This window comes from Gorilla gorilla, chromosome 18 (genome assembly GCF_029281585.2).
Source record: "Gorilla gorilla gorilla isolate KB3781 chromosome 18, NHGRI_mGorGor1-v2.1_pri, whole genome shotgun sequence".
Taxonomy (NCBI): Eukaryota; Metazoa; Chordata; class Mammalia; order Primates; family Hominidae; genus Gorilla; species Gorilla gorilla.
The window spans coordinates 87214338-87232013 of NC_073242.2; the positions used below are offsets into that span (position 1 = coordinate 87214338).

At 50.0% G+C, this 17676-nt stretch overlaps 1 pseudogene; it reads right to left on the reverse strand.

The window, feature by feature from the left end:
• Positions 1–13494: 13494 nt before the first annotated feature.
• Positions 13495–14433, reverse strand: LOC101154431 (TIMELESS-interacting protein-like; annotated as a pseudogene).
• Between the last annotated feature and the right edge of the window lie 3243 nt (positions 14434–17676).

Below are 17676 nucleotides of genomic sequence, written 5' to 3' on the forward strand. Positions count from 1 at the left end.
CTGGGCAACAGAGTGAGACTCTGTCTCAAAAAAAAAAAAAAAAAAAGAAAAGAGGATGGCTCAATTACATTCCTAGAGAAATTGCATTCCAAAAGATACAAAAACGTGCTCACAAAAAGACTTGTATATGAATGTGCTTATAGCAGCTTTATTAATAATAAGTAAAAATGTAAGCAGACTAGGTGTCCATCGACAAGAGAATGAATAAACAATGGTCTATCTATGCAGTGAAACACTGTTTAACAATAGTAGTTAACTATTGCAATGACTATCACAAATGGATAAACCTCACAGACATAATGTTGAATGAAAGAATCCAGACACAAACAGGCACAAGTGGCATGATTCCATTTATAGGAAGTTTCAGAATAGGCAAAACTAATCTATGATGAAAACGTAAGAGCAATTAGGCATTCCTGCTTGCCTCAGGAGAGTGGAGGGTTAGATATTGACTAGGTAGCAGGTGATGGGGATGCAGTTTTCTGGGGGTCACGTTCTATATCATGATAGGGAACTGGGTTACACAGGTGTATGCATTTGTCATCACTAATCAAATAACACACTTAAGATTGTTACATTACCAGACCAGGTGTGGTGACTCATGCCTGTAATCCCCCCACTTTGGGAAGCCAAGGTGGGAGGATTGCTTAAGGCCAAGAGTTCGAGACCAACCTGGGCAACATAGTGAGAGCCCGTCTCAAAAAAAAAAAAAAAAAAAGAAAAAAGAAAAAAATTGTTATATTATCATATGTAAATTTTACCTTGGGTGGGGGAAGAACTATGAACAAAGATTCAATTCTAGTGAATAATACGCATGCCCAAGTGTTTAGGGATGAAGTGTCTGATGTCTGTAATTTACAGTGAAATATACATTTAAAAAGTAGTCATGGATGGATAGATAGATATATGCTAAAGCAAGTCTAGTAAAATATTAATTGCAGAACCCATATGGTGGGTAGATGGGTGTTCACTGTACAATTTTTTTTTTTTTTTTTTTTTGAGACAGAGTCTCACTCCCATCGCCCAGGCTGGAGTGCAGTGGTGTGATCACGGCTCACTGCAGCCTCGACTCCCTGGGCTCAGATGATTCTCCTACCGCAGACTCCCTAGTAGCTGGGACTACAGGCACACGCCACCACTCCTGGCTAATTTTTTGTGTTTTTAGTAGAGACAGGGCTTTGCCACATTGCCCATGCTGGTCTCGAACTTGTGGGCTCATATGATCCACCTGCCTCAGCCTCCCAAAGTGCTGAGATTACAGGTGTGAGCCACTGCACCTGGCCCATTGTACAATTCTTTCCACTTTTCTATATGCTGAAAATTTTCATAATGAAGCATTGAGAAGAAACACCAGGCTCAGTGATCAAGGACGTGCAAATTACAAGACACTATGTTCCATGCACTGGACTGCCAAAACTGTTAAAAACTAGTGGTATGCAGTGTATGCAAGGGTGTGGGCATTGTCCTATACTATAGATGACGGGGCCTGTGGCGATAGCCCCACTAAAGTCAACAGCTCTAATCTTGTGTGCTTCCTTCCTGCCCCCTCCTGTCCTGAGGATCCCCTGCTTTACATACCATGTATACAATGTCGCATCCTGTTTTCCCCTCAATGTTACAGTTTCTATCAGTATTTATTTCCCCCGCTGCTTTAAAAATTCTTTGTAAACATGGTACTTAAAAGAAAACAGGTACTGTAGGATGTGGGTGTTGTTTTTTTTTCTTTAAAAACTTATTATTATTTTTTTTTTATGAGACACTCTTGCTCTGTTGCTCAGGCTGGAATGCAGTAGCATGATCGTAGTTCACTGCAGCCTCTATCTCCTGGGCTCAAGTGATCCTCCCACCTCACCCTCCCAAGTAGCCAGGACTACAGGCGCACCTCACCACACTCAGCCTTTTTTTTTTTTTCCCTTTTTTTAAATGATTACAAAGTTCACTGTAGAAAATTTAGGAAGTCCAGAAAAGCACAAAGAAGAAAATAAAAATCCCCACCACCTTGACATGTGACGCTTTTCCTTCCTGCCTTTTCCATGCACATGCATGTGGACACACACGAACACAGATTGCTGTTTGTATTATTTTTTTCTTTTTTTGAGACAGAGTCTCACTCTGTCATCCAGGCTGGAATGCAGTGGCGTGATCTCGGCTCATTGCAACCTCTGCCTCCCAGATTCAAGCAATTCTTCTGCCTCAGCCTCCTGAATAGCTGGGATTACAGGCATTTGCCACCAAGCCCGGCTATTTTTTTTGGTATTTTTTAGTACAGTCAGGGTTTCACCATATTGGCCAGGCTGGTCTCGAACTCCTCACCTTGTGATCTGCTCACCTCGGCCTCCCAAAGTGCTGGGATTATAGGCGTGAGCCACTGCGCCCGGCCTGCTGTTTGCATTTTAACAGCATTGGGATCCTATAGGATTTTGTGTTTTATTACTTGCCTACTTAATAGAATTTTTCTAGAGCATAGTTTTACAGGCTACCTGGTTCTCTATAGAGGGACTACATTATGTCTCTGTTGTTGGGGTCCAGGGAGGGTCAGCTTGGGGCTTACTGTGCCCTTGGGGAGCCCTGGTTGCAGACAGGTCCACAGACACAGATATTAGGGGTGTGCAGGCCCCTGGGCTTGGAAGGCCTGGCAGAAGCACTCACTGACCCTGGAGGGGGTTCATCCATTCCCTGGCCCCCACCTGGCTACGGCGGCAGCCCCCACCAGCGCCTAGTGCCAGGGCTCAGGTGGGAGCCGGGCAGATAATCGCTGTCCCCTCAGTGGAACACTGCCTGTCCTGGCTCATCCTGGGCTGTCCTGAGCTGCCCTCGCTCGGCTGGGTGGGGTGAGGCTGGGCCTTGAGTCCCCCTGAGAGCCGCGGGAAGAGCCAGTGCCTGGGGCCAGCAAACAGGAGTCTTGCTTCAGCAAGGCTTTTGGCCCAAGAAGCATCCTCAGTCCGGCCCTCGGCCCGGAGGAAACCCCTGCGCAGCAGGGCTCATTGTGTTTCAGGATTTCCCGTTTCCTGACCGCCTAACCTATTTATGGGCCACAATGGTTGCTTCCCCAGGGAGACCCCTACTGTACTCAGGAGGCCTCAGGACTCGGCCCACATCTCACAGGTCCAGCCTGGGCTTGGCCCGGGGCAGGGATAGTCAATGGGTGACACCTCATGTGGTAATTCCATCAGTAGATAGAACCTGCCAAGGCGCAACGTTGAGGATTCTGAGGCTCTGTCTGGGCTCTACAAGAAAGAGTGTGACGGTCCATCAGCCGTGACTGTCTGTGTGTGCAAGACAGAGGGGTGGTGGGTGGTGTGAACTCACAGCCCCTGGCTTACATGGTGACAGGCATTCTCTCTCTGTGCTGGCACTAAATTCCTTTCTTTCCTTATTTTTGAGACAGAGTCTCGCTCTGTCACCCAGGCTGGAGTGCAGTGGCGTGATCTTGGCTCACTGCAACCTCCACCTCCCTGGTTCAAGCAATTCTCCTGCCTTAGCCTCCCGAGTAGCTAGGACTACAGGCTGACACACACCTGGCAGATTTTTGTATTTTTAGTAGAGATGGGGTTTCGCCATGTTGGCCAGGCTGGTCTCAAACTCCTGACCTCAAGTGATCCACCCACCTCAGCCTCCCAAAGTGCTGGGATTACAGGTGTGAGCCACCATGCTCGGTCTAATTTTTGCATTTTTTAGTAGAGACAGGGTTTCACTATGTTGACCAAGCTCATCTCAACTCTTGGCCTTAAGTGATCCACCCACCTCAGCCTCCCAAAGTGCTGGGATTACAGGTGTGAGCCACCATGCTCGGTCTAATTTTTGCATTTTTTAGTAGAGACAGGGTTTCACTATGTTGACCAAGCTCATCTCAACTCTTGGCCTTAAGTGATCCACCCACCTCAGCCTCCCAAAGTGCTGGGATTACTGGCTTGAGCCACACTGCCCAGCCTAAATTCCTTTCTAATCTCATCTCCTGCCTCCCTTCCATATCCCTGCCCTCCAGCCACAGGTCCAATCTCTTCCTGTCTGTGCCCTGCCTCTCCCTGCCTCAGGCCCTTTGCTCAGGCTGCCCCTTTTCCTAACCTTCCTTCCCCTCATCTTCAGCAATTACAGCAGGCAGCTTTATCTAACGCAGCAGGCAACTTTCAACTGAGCAATTCCTTTTTTTTTTTTTTGAGCTGGAGTTTTGCTTTTGTTGCCCAGGCTGGAGTGCAATGGCGCGATCTCGGCTCACCGCAACCTCCGCCTTTGGGGTTCAAGCGATTCTCCTGCCTCAGCCTCCCGAGTAGCTGGGATTACAGGCATGAGCCACCAAGCCCAGCTAATTTTGTATTTTTAGTAGAGACAGGGTTTCTTCATGTTGGTCAGACTGGTCTTGAACTCTCAACCTCAGGTGATCCACCCGCCTCAGCCTCCCAAAGTGCTGGGATTACAGGCGTGAACCACCGCACCTGGTCTTTTTTTTTTTTTTTTTTTTTTTTTAAAGCTGGTCAGGTGAAGCAGTGAGAGTAGAGAAGGAAAAAGAAATCTGCTACTGGTTGTGATCGATTAGTTGTAAACACCACTGGACTTGGACCAGCCAACTGGGCAATTCTTACTGAACCTTCAAGACCCCAATTCAAATGTCACCTTTTCTGGGAGGCTTTCCTGTGCCCTCAAGATTGGGCCACACTCCCCCGCCCCCCCGCATCTCTGATTTTTTTTTTTGAGACGGAGTCTTGCTCAGTTACCCAGGCTGGAGTGTAATGGCGTGATTTTGGCTCACTGCAAGCTCCGCCTCCCGGGTTCACGCCTTCCTGGTGCCTCAGCCTCCTGAGTAGCTGGGACTACAGACGCCCGCCACCATGCCCAGCTAATTTTTTTTGTATTTTTAGTAGAGACAGGGTTTCACCATGTTAGCCAGGATGGTCTCGATCTCCTGACCTCGTGATCCACCCACCTTGGCCTCCCAAAGCGCTGGGATTACAGGCGTGAGCCACCGCGCCCGGCCACTCCCTCCCATCTCTGATGTACATTCAGTGGGAGAGATTGCCAAGTTTGTGGGCATCGAGCTCCCCAGAAGCAGAGCCAGAGATGGGAAATCTTGTGTAGGAGTTTTACTGAGATCTCAAGAAAACTGTGAGAGTGAGAAGCAGGGCAGGGCTGGGCCAAGGTGTGATTTTGGGAGAAATCTTGCCCCAGCCTAATGTGAAGGGGAGTTTCAGGGCACCAATGGCACCAAAGAGGCTGTGAAATCAAGAGGCAAGGGGACTGGGTTGCTCTACACCCCCACCCCGCACCCCCACCCAACCCACGCTGCTGGCCTTCAACCATCGCTCATAACCTCATGGGCAGGTCCAGTAGCATGGCTCCCATCAGCCAAAGGCGTCCTCTGGAGAGCGTCTAGCTCCTGGCAGCTCACAGCTGCAGCGGCTAAGGGAAGGCGGCACCAACCCGGGGAGATGGGGGCAGTGTCCATGTCCCCACCAAGTGTCAACTCCCCAGGGCAGGTATGGTGTCCGCAAAGCTCAGACTGGGCACCAGAAAGCACAGAGTTTAGCGTCTGATGAGCTAAGCTGAGTCCAGGGAGGGCAGCAGCTTCTGGGCTGCTATTGAAACTGCCTTTGCAAAATTATGACTGAGACAGTGAAACAGATATAACTTAACTGACTCCATCTTGCTTCTAACCTCCAAGCTGTTCTTGTTCATTCCTGGGCGTAGGCTGAACTAACTTTGGGAGAAAGTTAGTTCATAGTTTATAGTTTAAACAAGGACGGTAACAGCACTTTCCCAAAACAGACCTCCTTCTTGCCTAGGGACTAGATTGCCTTTGTAGGACTAACATTAGCCACAAGATTAGAAATTATGGTTTAGGAGTCACGCAGCTGGAGATTCTGACAAGATTCTGACCTTCCCTAATCTGCTCAGTGCTTGAGATATTTTGCAGACTCTGCACTTGATGGATCAATTGGCACCACCCAGATCAATAAACTGGCTCATCTGATCTGATTGCTATGATTTCATCCCTGACCAATCAGCACTCCTGGCTCACTGGCTTCCCCCCACCCACCAAGTTATCCTTAAGAACTCTGCTTCCCTAATACTCGGGGAGACTGATTTGAGTAATAATAAAACCCTGATCTCCCGCACAGCTGGCTCTGCGTGAATTACTCTTTCTCTATTGCAGTCAGCTCTGTCTAGGCAGCAGGCAAGGTGGACCCCTTGGGCAGTTACAGTATTGGCTGACTCTGTGGCTGGTGGAGGCCCCCTTCCACCCTAGTACCTTCCCAGCAAGCCTGGGGCCTCATCTTGTGGCTGCGTCCCATCCTCCCGGCCCTTGGTTGTGCTGGCCAGCCTGGCCGGGTGTCCAGCAGGCTCTGGGAAGGCAGTGGGCCTCTGGGCAGATGTTCTGGTTTGGGATCTTTCCCCGGCCCCAGCCACCTTCCACTCCCCTCCCTGCCTTAGGCATCATCCCTAAAAAAGTCACCTCTAGACTGGCACACAGCTCCCCAGAACCCCTCCTCCTGGAAGCCTCCCCAGACTGGCTCAGCCCCGGGACCGCTCAGCTCTGTTTCCCACCCCAGTGACAGCTTTAGGGTTTACACCATAGAAGACTATGTGTATGCAGGAGCCTCAATATTAGAAGTTTCAAAATAGTTTAAAAGGCTTTTTTCTGGGTCACCCATTTTTACAACCATACACTGCAAAGGTAGATAGCCCTGCTGTGGCCACGCGAGGTGGTAAGGCCGGCCCACCTGGGGCGTGCTGGCCTGTGAGGCTGGTGTCGGGCAGGGGCAGCAACCGCCCAGCATCCTCTGACACAATCTGTGTGGTGCTAGCCGGTTGTCATATGGGCTTGCACCGAGTCTCGCACTGTTGCCAGGCTGGAGTGCAATGGAGCAATCTCAGCTCACTGCAACCTCCACCTCCCAGGTTCAAGCGATTTTTCTGCCTCAGCCTCCTGAGTAGCTGGAATTACAGGCACCTGCCACCACGTCTGGCTGATTTTTTTTTTTTTTTTTTTTTTTGTATTTTTAGTAGAGATGGGTTTTGCTCTGTTGGCCAGGCTGGTCTCGAACTCCTGACCTCATGATCCGCCCGCCTCAGCCTCCCAAAGTGCTGAGATTACAGGCGTTAGCCACCGCACCTGGCCCTTGGGCACCACTGTTCTTGCCACTTCCTGCTGGCCCAGCATCCCCCCGACCCCTAGTGGTGCTGGGTTGGCCTCCAGCCAGACCAACCAGGGGGCTGGTTTCAGGTACCTAGGTTTACACGATAGAAGACAGTGTATGCAGGAGCCTCAACATTAGAAGTTTCAAAATAGTCTAAAAGGAGTTTTTCTGGGTCACCCATTTTTACAACCATACACCATAAATGTAGGTAGACCTGCTGTGGCCGTGTGAGGCAGTGAGGCTGGCCCACCTGGGGTGTGCTGGCCCGTGAGGCCGGTGTCAGACGCGGGCACTAATGTCCCGGCGGTCCTCTGACACCTTCCGTGTGGCGCTGGTTGGAAGTTATGGGCTTGCTGTTGAGAGGCTGCGTGCCCCTGGGCAAATACACATTATTAACCGTGGTGTTTATACTGGGAGGAGCGGGCAAAGATGAGCGCTGGGGAAGGCCTGAGTCCCTCTGAGCAGCCTGTGGGATCCATGAATCCGAACAGCGATCCATGCCCAGGGGCAGGGAGTGATGTCCGGAAACCTCAGCTTCTCCTCGCAGCTGAGCCCCTCATTTAAGGAGGGCAGGGAAATGACGGTGGGGCTTGGGGACGGCGGAGGAGAGAGAGGAAGAGGGGTGTGTCTGTGCTGATAGCCCCTCCAGGAGCCAATCTGCCTGGGAGAAGGAAGAGAGAAAAACAGCCCATTCCTGGACCACCAGGCAGGGGGCTGGAGCCCCAGCTCTGGCCGGATGTGCTTTGCAATCTTAAGCACTAGGCCTGGGGCCTCGGGCTCACCAAATGAATGACAAGGGGTTGGACCAGGTGACTTGATAGGATTCTTTGGCCTGGGACAACCTGCTGAACATCCCTGAGGCAAGGAAGGGCCTCAGGTCCTACAGGCAGAGGAGGAGCAGCTAGTTGCCCAGGGGACAGGAACTGAGTCCCAGAGCCTGGAGGGAGGATGAGGGGGCCAGGCCTCGGTGTGATGTGGGGCAACAGCACAGGGTTGGGGGAGATGCCCTGAAGTGAGGGAGACCTGGGTTCTGGTCTCAAGTCAGCTACTTGCCAGCTGCAAGCCACTTTACACCCCTGAGCCTCGGGCTCCCCACGTGGGATGCGGGGACAATAGCAGCACCTGCTTCGAAGGTTGCTATGAGCGCAATTGGTAGCTAAGAGAACCGAGACATGTTCCTGCCCCTTTCCACGTTGGCTTCTCTGTGACACATCAGCCCTAGGCAAGCAGGGCCAGTGCCACCCCACATGCAGGTGGCAAAACTGAGGCCCCAGGGGGTCGATTCAGGCCGGTTTCTTTCCCCCTTTATGCACCCTGCTTCTCTCCAGCATCCACGACTACAGGTGATGGCCACGCTATTCCCATGTCCTCACATGCACCTGGGTTACGTCAGCGGCAGCCATGCGTGCACATGCACACTCACACACGCACACTCACACTCAAACACACACGCACACTCACACTCAAACACACGTACACTCACACACGCACACTCACAAACACATGTACTCACACTCAAATGCACTCACACTCGAACACACATTCACACTCACACGCACACTCACACTCAAACACATGCACACTCACACTCGAACACACATTCACACACCCACTTACACATGGATACTCACACTCGAACACACATCACACTCAAACACCCACATGCACACTCACACTCGAACACAAACACTTGAACACACATGTACACTCACACTCTAACATATTCACACTCAAACGCACAATCACACTTGAACACACACTTGCACACACGCTCATACACACATGCACACTCACACTCCACGCACATGCCTACTCACTAACACATTCACACTCAAACACGTGTACATGCATACTCTAACACACATTCACACTCAAACACATGTACCCTCGCATTTGAACACACAGGTACACATACACACTAACATTCACACACACGCATAATTACACTCGAACACACACGTGCACACTCGAACACACATGCACGCACTCACACATGCACACTCACTCAAACACACATGCACACCCACATGAACACGCACATACTCGAACACATGCACACACTCAAACACATATGCACCGTCACTCGAACACATGTACACACAAACATGTTCACCCATGCACGCTCATATTAACAGTCACACCCATGCACACACTCGCAACTGCACACATACACTGCACGTGCACACACAAACATGCTCACATATGCACACATTCTCACACACATCCACGCACACATGCACACACAATCATGCACTCACACAGCACACACACATACACACAAACACACATTCACTCATTTACTCACTCTCACGCATGCACACACATACACACACTCTCAAACACACATACACATTCACACACACACACTCTCATACACTTGCACACATACACCCTCACGCACCCCTGCCCTGCCTGCAGGCGCCTGGGGTTGGGCAGTGCTAAGGATGGGAGTTGGGAGCAGAGCATGGTTTTTCCAGCTGCTGGGCTCCTTCTGCCAGAAAGTGAGGGAAGAAGAAATGGAGGCGGCGGCGGGAGGGGGAAGGGTGGGAGTGGGGTGGAGTAGGGGAGGTGGCACTGGCTGGCTGTTCTGTGGAAGGATCACTTTTTCCCTGGAAACACTCCGCGGGCTCCAGCCCTCCACCCCTCTCCTCCAGCTGCCTTTTCCTGCCTTTCCTGGAACAAAGGCTGGGGGTGGGGAGGAGGAGGCCCCAAGGCCCACCTGGACATGGACACGCAGCGACATCGCCAGCCAGGCTTGGGCTACAGAGCACCCCTCCCCCCCGCCCTGTCATTGAACCCAGGCCACTAACCACAACTCTGCCTTATGGAGGGAAACTGAGGCGCAGAGCAGAAAACCCACCTTCCCCATGGGGTTCCATCAACCCCGAGAAACACCATGCAGCCTGTGCCCTTTGAGAGGCCATGGTGGCCAGTCCCTTGCCTCGGGTAAGGCCAGGGCTCCTAGGAGGAGGCCCCTTCCCTATGGGACTGTTCTGCTGCTTATTTTATTTTATTTTTGTAGAGACAGGATCTCATTATGTTGCCCAAGCTGGTCTTAAACTCATGGGCTTAAGCAATCCTCCTGCCTCAACCTCCCAAAGTGCTGGGATGAGTGTGAGTACAGGCTTGAGCCACGGCACCCAGCCCATGCTCTGCTGTTTAATCGAGAACTTCCTGCTGTGTCCAACCAGGTCTCCTGGCTGTGGCTCATCCCCACTTTTTTTTTTTTTGAGACGGAGTCTCACCCTGTTGCCCAGGCTGGAGTACATTGGCACGATCTTGGCTCACTGCAAGCTCCGCCTCTCGGGTTCATGCCATTCTCCTGCCTCAGCCTCCTGAGTAGCTGGGATTACAGGCGCCCACCACCACGCCCAGCTAATTTTTTGTATTTTTAGTAGAGACGAGGTTTCACCGTGTTACCCAGGATGGTCTCGATCTCCTGACTTCGTGATCCAACCACCTCAGCCTCCTAAAGTGCTGGGATTACAGGTGTGAGCCACCGCACCAGCCATTAATATTTAATATACACGTACATCTTAAAACTTCACCCAGGCTACTCTGGGCACACTGTCCATGGGTTAACCCTGCCCTGCAAGCAGCAGTAAAAACCAAAACACTGGGCACAGTGCCTCATGCCTGTAATCCTAGCACTTTGGGAGACCGAGGCAGGTGGCTCACCTGAGGTCAGGAGTTCGAGACTAGCCTAGCCAACATGGCGAAACCCCGTGTCTACTAAAAATACAAAAATTAGCTGGGAGTGCACATTGCCAAGACAATCCTAAGCCAAAAGACCAAAGCTGGAGGCATCACGCTACCTGACTTCAAACTATACTACAAGGCTACAGTAACCAAAACAGCATGGTACTGGTACCAAAACAGAGATACAGACCAATGGAACAGAACAGAGGCCTCAGAAATAATACCACACATCTACAACCATCTGATCTTTGACAAACCTGACAAAAACAAGCAATGGGGAAAGGATTCCCTATTTAATAAATGGTGCTGGGAAAACTGGCAAGCCATAAGTAGAAAGCTGAAACTGGATCCTGTCCTTACACCTTATACAAAAATTAATTCAAGATGGATTAAAGACTTAAATGTTAGACCTAAAACCATAAAAACCCTAGAAGAAAACCTAGGCAATACCATTCAGGCCATAGGCATGGGCAAGGACTTCATGACTAAAACACCAAAAGCAATGGCAACAAAAGCTAAAATTGACAGATGGGATCTAATGAAACTAAAGAGCTTCTGCACAGCAAAAGAAACTACCATCAGAGTGAATAGGCAACCTACAGAATGGGAGAAAATTTTTGCAATCTCCCCAACTGACAAAGGGCAAATATCCAGAATCTACAAAGAACTTAAACAAATTTACAATAAAAAAGTCAAACAACCCCATCAAAAAGTGGGCAAAGTATATGAACAGACACTTCTCAAAAGAAGACATTTATGCAGCCAATAGACACACGAAAAAGTGCTCACCATCACTGGCCATCAGAGAAATGCAAATCCAAACCACAATGAGATACCATCTCACACCAGTTAGAATGGCGGTCATTAAAAACTCAGGAAACAACTGCTGGACAGGATGTGGAGAAATAGGAACACTTTTACACTGTTGGTGGGACTGTAAACTAGTTCAACCATTGTGGAAGACAGTGTGGCGATTCCTCAAGGATCTAGAACCAAAAATACCATTTGACCCAGCCATCCCATTACTGGGTATATACCCAAAGGATTATAAATCATGCTGCTATGAAGACACATGCACATGTATGTTTAATGCAGCACTATTCACAATAGCAAAGACTTGGAACCAACCCAAATGTCCATCAATGGTAGACTGGATTAAGAAAATGTGGCACATATACACCATGGAATACTATGCAGCCATAAAAAAGATGAGTTCATGTCCTTTGTAGGGACAGGGATGAACCTGGAAACCATCATTCTGAGCAAACTATCACAAGGACAGAAAACCGAACACTGCATGTTCTCACTCATAGGTGGGAATTGAACAATGAGAACACTTGGACACAGGATGGGGAACATCATACACCAGGGCCTGTTGTGGGGTAGCGGGAGAGGGGAGGGATAGCATTAGGAGATATACCTAATGTAAATGACGAGTTAATGGGTGCAGCACACCAACATGGCACACGTACACATATGTAACAAATCTGCACGTTGTGCACATGTACCCTAGAACTTAAAGTATAATAATACAAAAAAATACAAAAAAAAAAAAAAAAGTAGCTGGGTGTGGTGGCTCGTGCCTATAATCCTAGCTACTTGAGAGGCTGAGGCAGGAGAATCGCTTCAACCCGGAGGCAGAGGTTGCAGTGAGCCGAGATTTCACCACTGCACTCCAGCCTGGGCAACAGAGTGAGACTCCATCTAAACAAACAAACAAACAAACAAAACCTCCAACTTGGTGAAAACAAGGCATTCAATGATAGATCATCAGCAGAAACTGCTTATTACCTACTAATCATTTTATTTTTATTTTTTATTTTTTGGAGGGGGAACAGAGTCTCGCTCTGTCACCCAGTCTGAAGTGCAGTGGCGCGATCTCGGCTCACTGCAAGCTCTGTCTCCTGGGTTCACGCCATTCTCCTGCCTCAGCCTCTTGAGTAGCTGGGACTACAGGCACCCGCCACCACACCCACCACCGGGCCCAGCTAATTTTTTGTATTTTTAGTAGAGACGGGATTTCACCGTGTTAGCCAGGATGGTCTCCATCTCCTAACCTAGTGATCTGCCCGCCTCGGCCTCCCAAAGTGCTGGGATTACAGGCGTGATCCACCATGCCTGGCCCTAATCATTTTATAAAGTCATATCTATATAAAAACAAACACTAAAGAGAATAAATAGATCTAACTAAAGTGACAAGAATAATTATAAACAAACACCAGATTTTAAACAAGAATCTGTAAAAGTTTTACTACCTAAGGATTTTCACTCAAAGAAGAAAAAATATGGCCAGGCACGGTGGTTCACGCCTGTAATCCTGGCACTTTGGGAGGCTGAGGCAGGTGGATCACCTGAGGTCAGGAGTTTGAGACCAGCCTGGCCAACATAGTGAAACCCCATCTCTATTAAAAATATAAAAAATTAGCCAGGCGTGGTGGCAGACGCCTGTAATCCCAGCTACTCAGGAGACTGATGCAGGAGAATCGCTTGAACCAGGGAGGTGGAGGCTGCAGTGAGCAGAGATGGTACCATTTCACTCCAGCCTGGGTAACAAGAGGGAAACTCCATCTCAAAAAACAAAACAAAACAAAACAATAACAACAACAAAAAAACATAATAACACCAAGCTTGCAGGATGGTGAGCTAACAGATACATCTTATCTTAATGGAAACTCATGTAGCATTCAGTAACATTTCTGGATGAAGCTTCAAGTTACTGTTGCACATTTGTGAAAGACTGATCCAGCAGTGTGTCCTCTAATTTTAATTCCTCTGCTTCATTTAAAGTATTAGCAGGAGCATCATTGCATGGATTGTCTAGCATGTTTTCCCTTAATCCAGTTGACTCCTCCTTTTGATCCTCATCAGCATTAACCTCAACTGTCTATGCCCTGGGTGCATTCATTAACGTATCATTTCCTAGGAACTGACTATTACTTAGCAGCTTTGCCTGCCTTCTTTCAAAGGCCAGTTGTTTATTTCTCTCAATTTTTTGTTGTTGCTCTTCTGTTAGGCTTCTACTTGACTCAGAAGCAAATATCTCACTTTCAGATGAGTTTGTCAGAAAGGGATCTAATTCAGTAGCGGTTACATCATGTCCATTATTTTCCACAACTTCATCATTATTGCTAATAAAATCTTCAGGTAAAATAGGGAGATCAAGTCGAATTTGTTTTAAACAAGCCTGAACTTCCTTTTCATTTCCCAGGTATTCAACTCTGTCAATAAAAAATCCTCCAACTGCAGTTTAGGGAAGAGCCTGTGTGCCCCGTGCTCCATGTGTCTGATTAGAGTCTTCAAATCTTCAGCCTCATGACCTTTACCTTTGAATTTTGCGTTACCAAATACATGCCTTAAGGCTGGAAGTCCTCTCTCTGAAATTAATATCTGAGCATCCAGCTTGGGTATACTTCTTTTAACTGTTCTCTTTGGAGGTACGGGACTCTGCTTCCTGACTCTTCATCAGGTTCAGCCCCTTCAACATCTCGTCTCTCTGGAGAGATTGGAGGTGGGAATGGAGGAAAAGTTTCATCTTCTACATGCTCATAATCAGGTAGGTCAATCATGCCATTCTCCTGTGGTTCTAGCATCTTCTCCTCTCACGCAGAAAGCAGGGGCCACAGTGTAGAGCTCCAGGGTTCTCACTTTCACCACACTTTCCTGTTTGGTTTTGTTTGTTTGTTTGTTTTTTGGAGACAGAGTCTTTCGTCTCGCTCTGTTGCCCAGGCTGGAGTGCAATGGTGCAATCTTGGCTCACTGCAACCTCCGCCTTCCAGGTTCAAGCGATTTTCCTGCCTCAGCCTCCCGAGTAGCTGGAACTACAGACTGCTGCCACCACATCCAGCTTATTTTTGTATTTTTTAGTAGAGACAGGGTTTCACCACATCAGCCAGGCTGGTCTCAAACTCCTGACCTTGCGATCTGCCCGTCTTGGCCTCCCAAAGTGCTGGGATTACAGGCTTGAGCCACTACGCCTGGCCTCACTTTCCTTCACTTTCTCCATTGCTTCTTTTTTTTTTTTTTTTTTTTTTTTTTTGAGACAGAGTCTTGCTGTGTCTCCCAGGCTGGAGTGCAATGGCGTAATCTCGGCTCACTGCAACCTCCGCCTCCCAGGTTCAGGCGATTCTCCTGCCTTAGCCTTCCAAGTAGCTGCGATTACAGGTGTGGGCCACCATGCCTGGCTAAGCTTTGTAGTTTTAGTAGAGACGAGGTTTCATCATGTTGGGCAGGCTGGTCTCAAACTCCTGACCTCGTGATCTGCCCACCTCAGCCTCCCAAAGTGCTGGGATTACAGACATGAGCCACTGCGCCCAACCTCTCCTTTTCTTTCTTGCTCTCTTCTCTCTCTCTCTCTCCTTTCCTCCAACTCCCCTTACTTTTCCTCCTCCTTTCCTCCCACCCTCATCCCATTCTCTCCCCAGGCTCTCCAGCACTCGTAGCCTTATACCCATCCTGCGGGCATCTCCCCAAGTTGTTCCACCAGCTCCTCAGACTACCCCCCAGCCACCCTGCTCCTCCCCAAGTGCTCCCAGCCCCATTGGTGTCTCCTCCAGCCCCCTCCATTGCTCAAGTCAGAACCCAGGGTTCATCCTGAGCTGGTCAGTTGACTCAACCCTTGGACCCATTACTGGCCAGGCTCATCCACCTCCTCATCTTCCCCAGGTCCCTGCTGGCTGCTTTCTTCCTGCCCCTGCTCCTGGCTCCCATCTTCCCCAAAAATCACCTCCTAAGGGCCGACATGGGACCTTGGGTGAGGGCTTGGTGCTTTCTGGATAAAGCCCCTGCTCTGGAGCAAGACCTGTTGGCCCGTCCCCACCCAGCCAAGCATCCTCATCACTCCCGCATGTCTGTGGTAGGGCCTGGCCTCCCCAGGGCCTCTGCACATGCTGCCTGCTCTGCCTGGGAAGCCCTGTCCCTCCTCTCACCCCTGTCATAGGCACACGCTCTGTCCCAGGCAACTCGGCGGACCATGAGCTTCCCCTCTCAATAGCCACTGGGTTGTCCCTCTGTGCTCCCCATTTCCTGCCTGCTTCCCTCCAAGGGCAGGTCCCTGTCCAGCATAGAATGTCACACTGCAGTGTGAGGGACTTGGCCCAGGTTAGAAGTCAGAAATCCGAGTAAAGGCCAGGCTCTGTGACTCATGCCTGCAACCTCGGTGCTTTGGGAGGCTGAGGCAGGAAGATCACTTGAGGCCAGGAGTTCGGGTCCAGCCTGGGCAACATAGCAAGCCTCATCCCTACCAAAAAGAAAAAAGAAAAAAAAAATTAACTATGTGCGCTGGTGCACACGTGTAGTCCCAGCTTCTCGGGAGGGTGAGGTAGAAGGATCGCTTGAGCCTGGGAGGTGGAGGTTGCAGTAACTATGATCATCGTACTCCAGCCTGGGCAACAGAGAGAGACCCTGTTTCTAAAAATAAATAAATAAATAATAATTTAAAAATCCAGGTAAAGACTGGCCAGGAGGAATCCCTAACAGAGCCAAGAAGAGGCCACCGATGTGGAACCCCAGAAGAGCAGCTGGGGAGGTCTCTGACATTACAAGCCCAACCCCTTCACACCCCGGCTGGGGAGGCTTATCTCCTGTCCCAGGATCCTAGGCAGGCACCCCTAGACCCATGGGTGCTGGGCTGTTTGCTGTGGGGCACTCCCTGAGGCAGAAGCGCCGCTGCTGGTTGGGCCACCCTGCAGGCAGTCCGAGGCTGGTAGCCTGTAGTCTCCACCGTTGTCTGGACCATCTTGCCCATACACTGAAAGAGAAGGACGATAATCTCCCTGCACTCGGTCGCTTCCCCTGCCAGAAGGAGCTGGTGCTGCAGAAGAGAAAGGGGGTCTTTATGCCCACAGGCAGAAGGGCACCACTCCCCTCCTGGTCCCCCCAGGATGACCTCTGGTGAAAGGACTCTTTGTAAGGCTCCCCGAGTCTGGCCAGGGCTGACACAGAGCCCTCCCCAAGTTGGGGGTGGTGGCAGACAGCTGGGGGGACTCTGTCCGGGTGAGGTCACAGGCCATGGCTGGGGAGGCCTCTGAGCCTTAAGACCTGAGGAAGAGGCCATCTGACGGCAGGAAATGAGAGAGGACACGCCCCCCGCAGCATGTAGTAGTGGGGTTAGACTTCCTGTGCCTGGGTCCAAACCGGCCCTGGTCTCTCAGCAGCTACTGCAGAGTGAGTTCCTTATAGAACTGGTCACACAGGAGGCGATGCCCACCCCACCTCCTTCTCACCTACGCTCCCCTCACACACTACGTTTCGTTGTTTGTGTTTTTTTCTAAAGATGGGGTCTCACTGTGTTGCCCAGGCTGGTCTTGAACTCCTGAGCTCAACCAATCCTCCCACCTCAGCCTCCCAAAGTGCTGGGATTACAGGCATGAGCCACCACGTTCATCCATGCTGTTTGTTTTTGTTTTTGTTTTTAAGAGACAGAGTCTTACTGGAGTGCAGTGGCACAATCACAGCTCACTGCAGCCTCGAATTCTCGGGCTCAAGTGATCCTCCCACCTCAGCCTCCTGAGTAGCAGGGACTACAGGCATGTGCCACTGCAATGGACTTTTTCTCTGTTTCTTGAATCAGCTGGCACATGCCCACCCCCAGGGACTTTGCAAATGCTGTTTTTTCTACTTAGAATGCTATTCTCTGAGATGTTGGAGTTGCTCATTACCTTCTCAAAGGGGCCTGCTCAGCCCACTCCCCAACATATGCTCCCTCCTGGCTCTTTCCATTGCCCTATCACCTTCCAGCCTACCATATCATAGATCGTGCCTAGCCGCTCATCCCCCATCTAGAAGTTCAATGAGGGAACTTCCATTCACTTATTTCATGTCCCAGGGCCTGACATCCAGTGGGTTC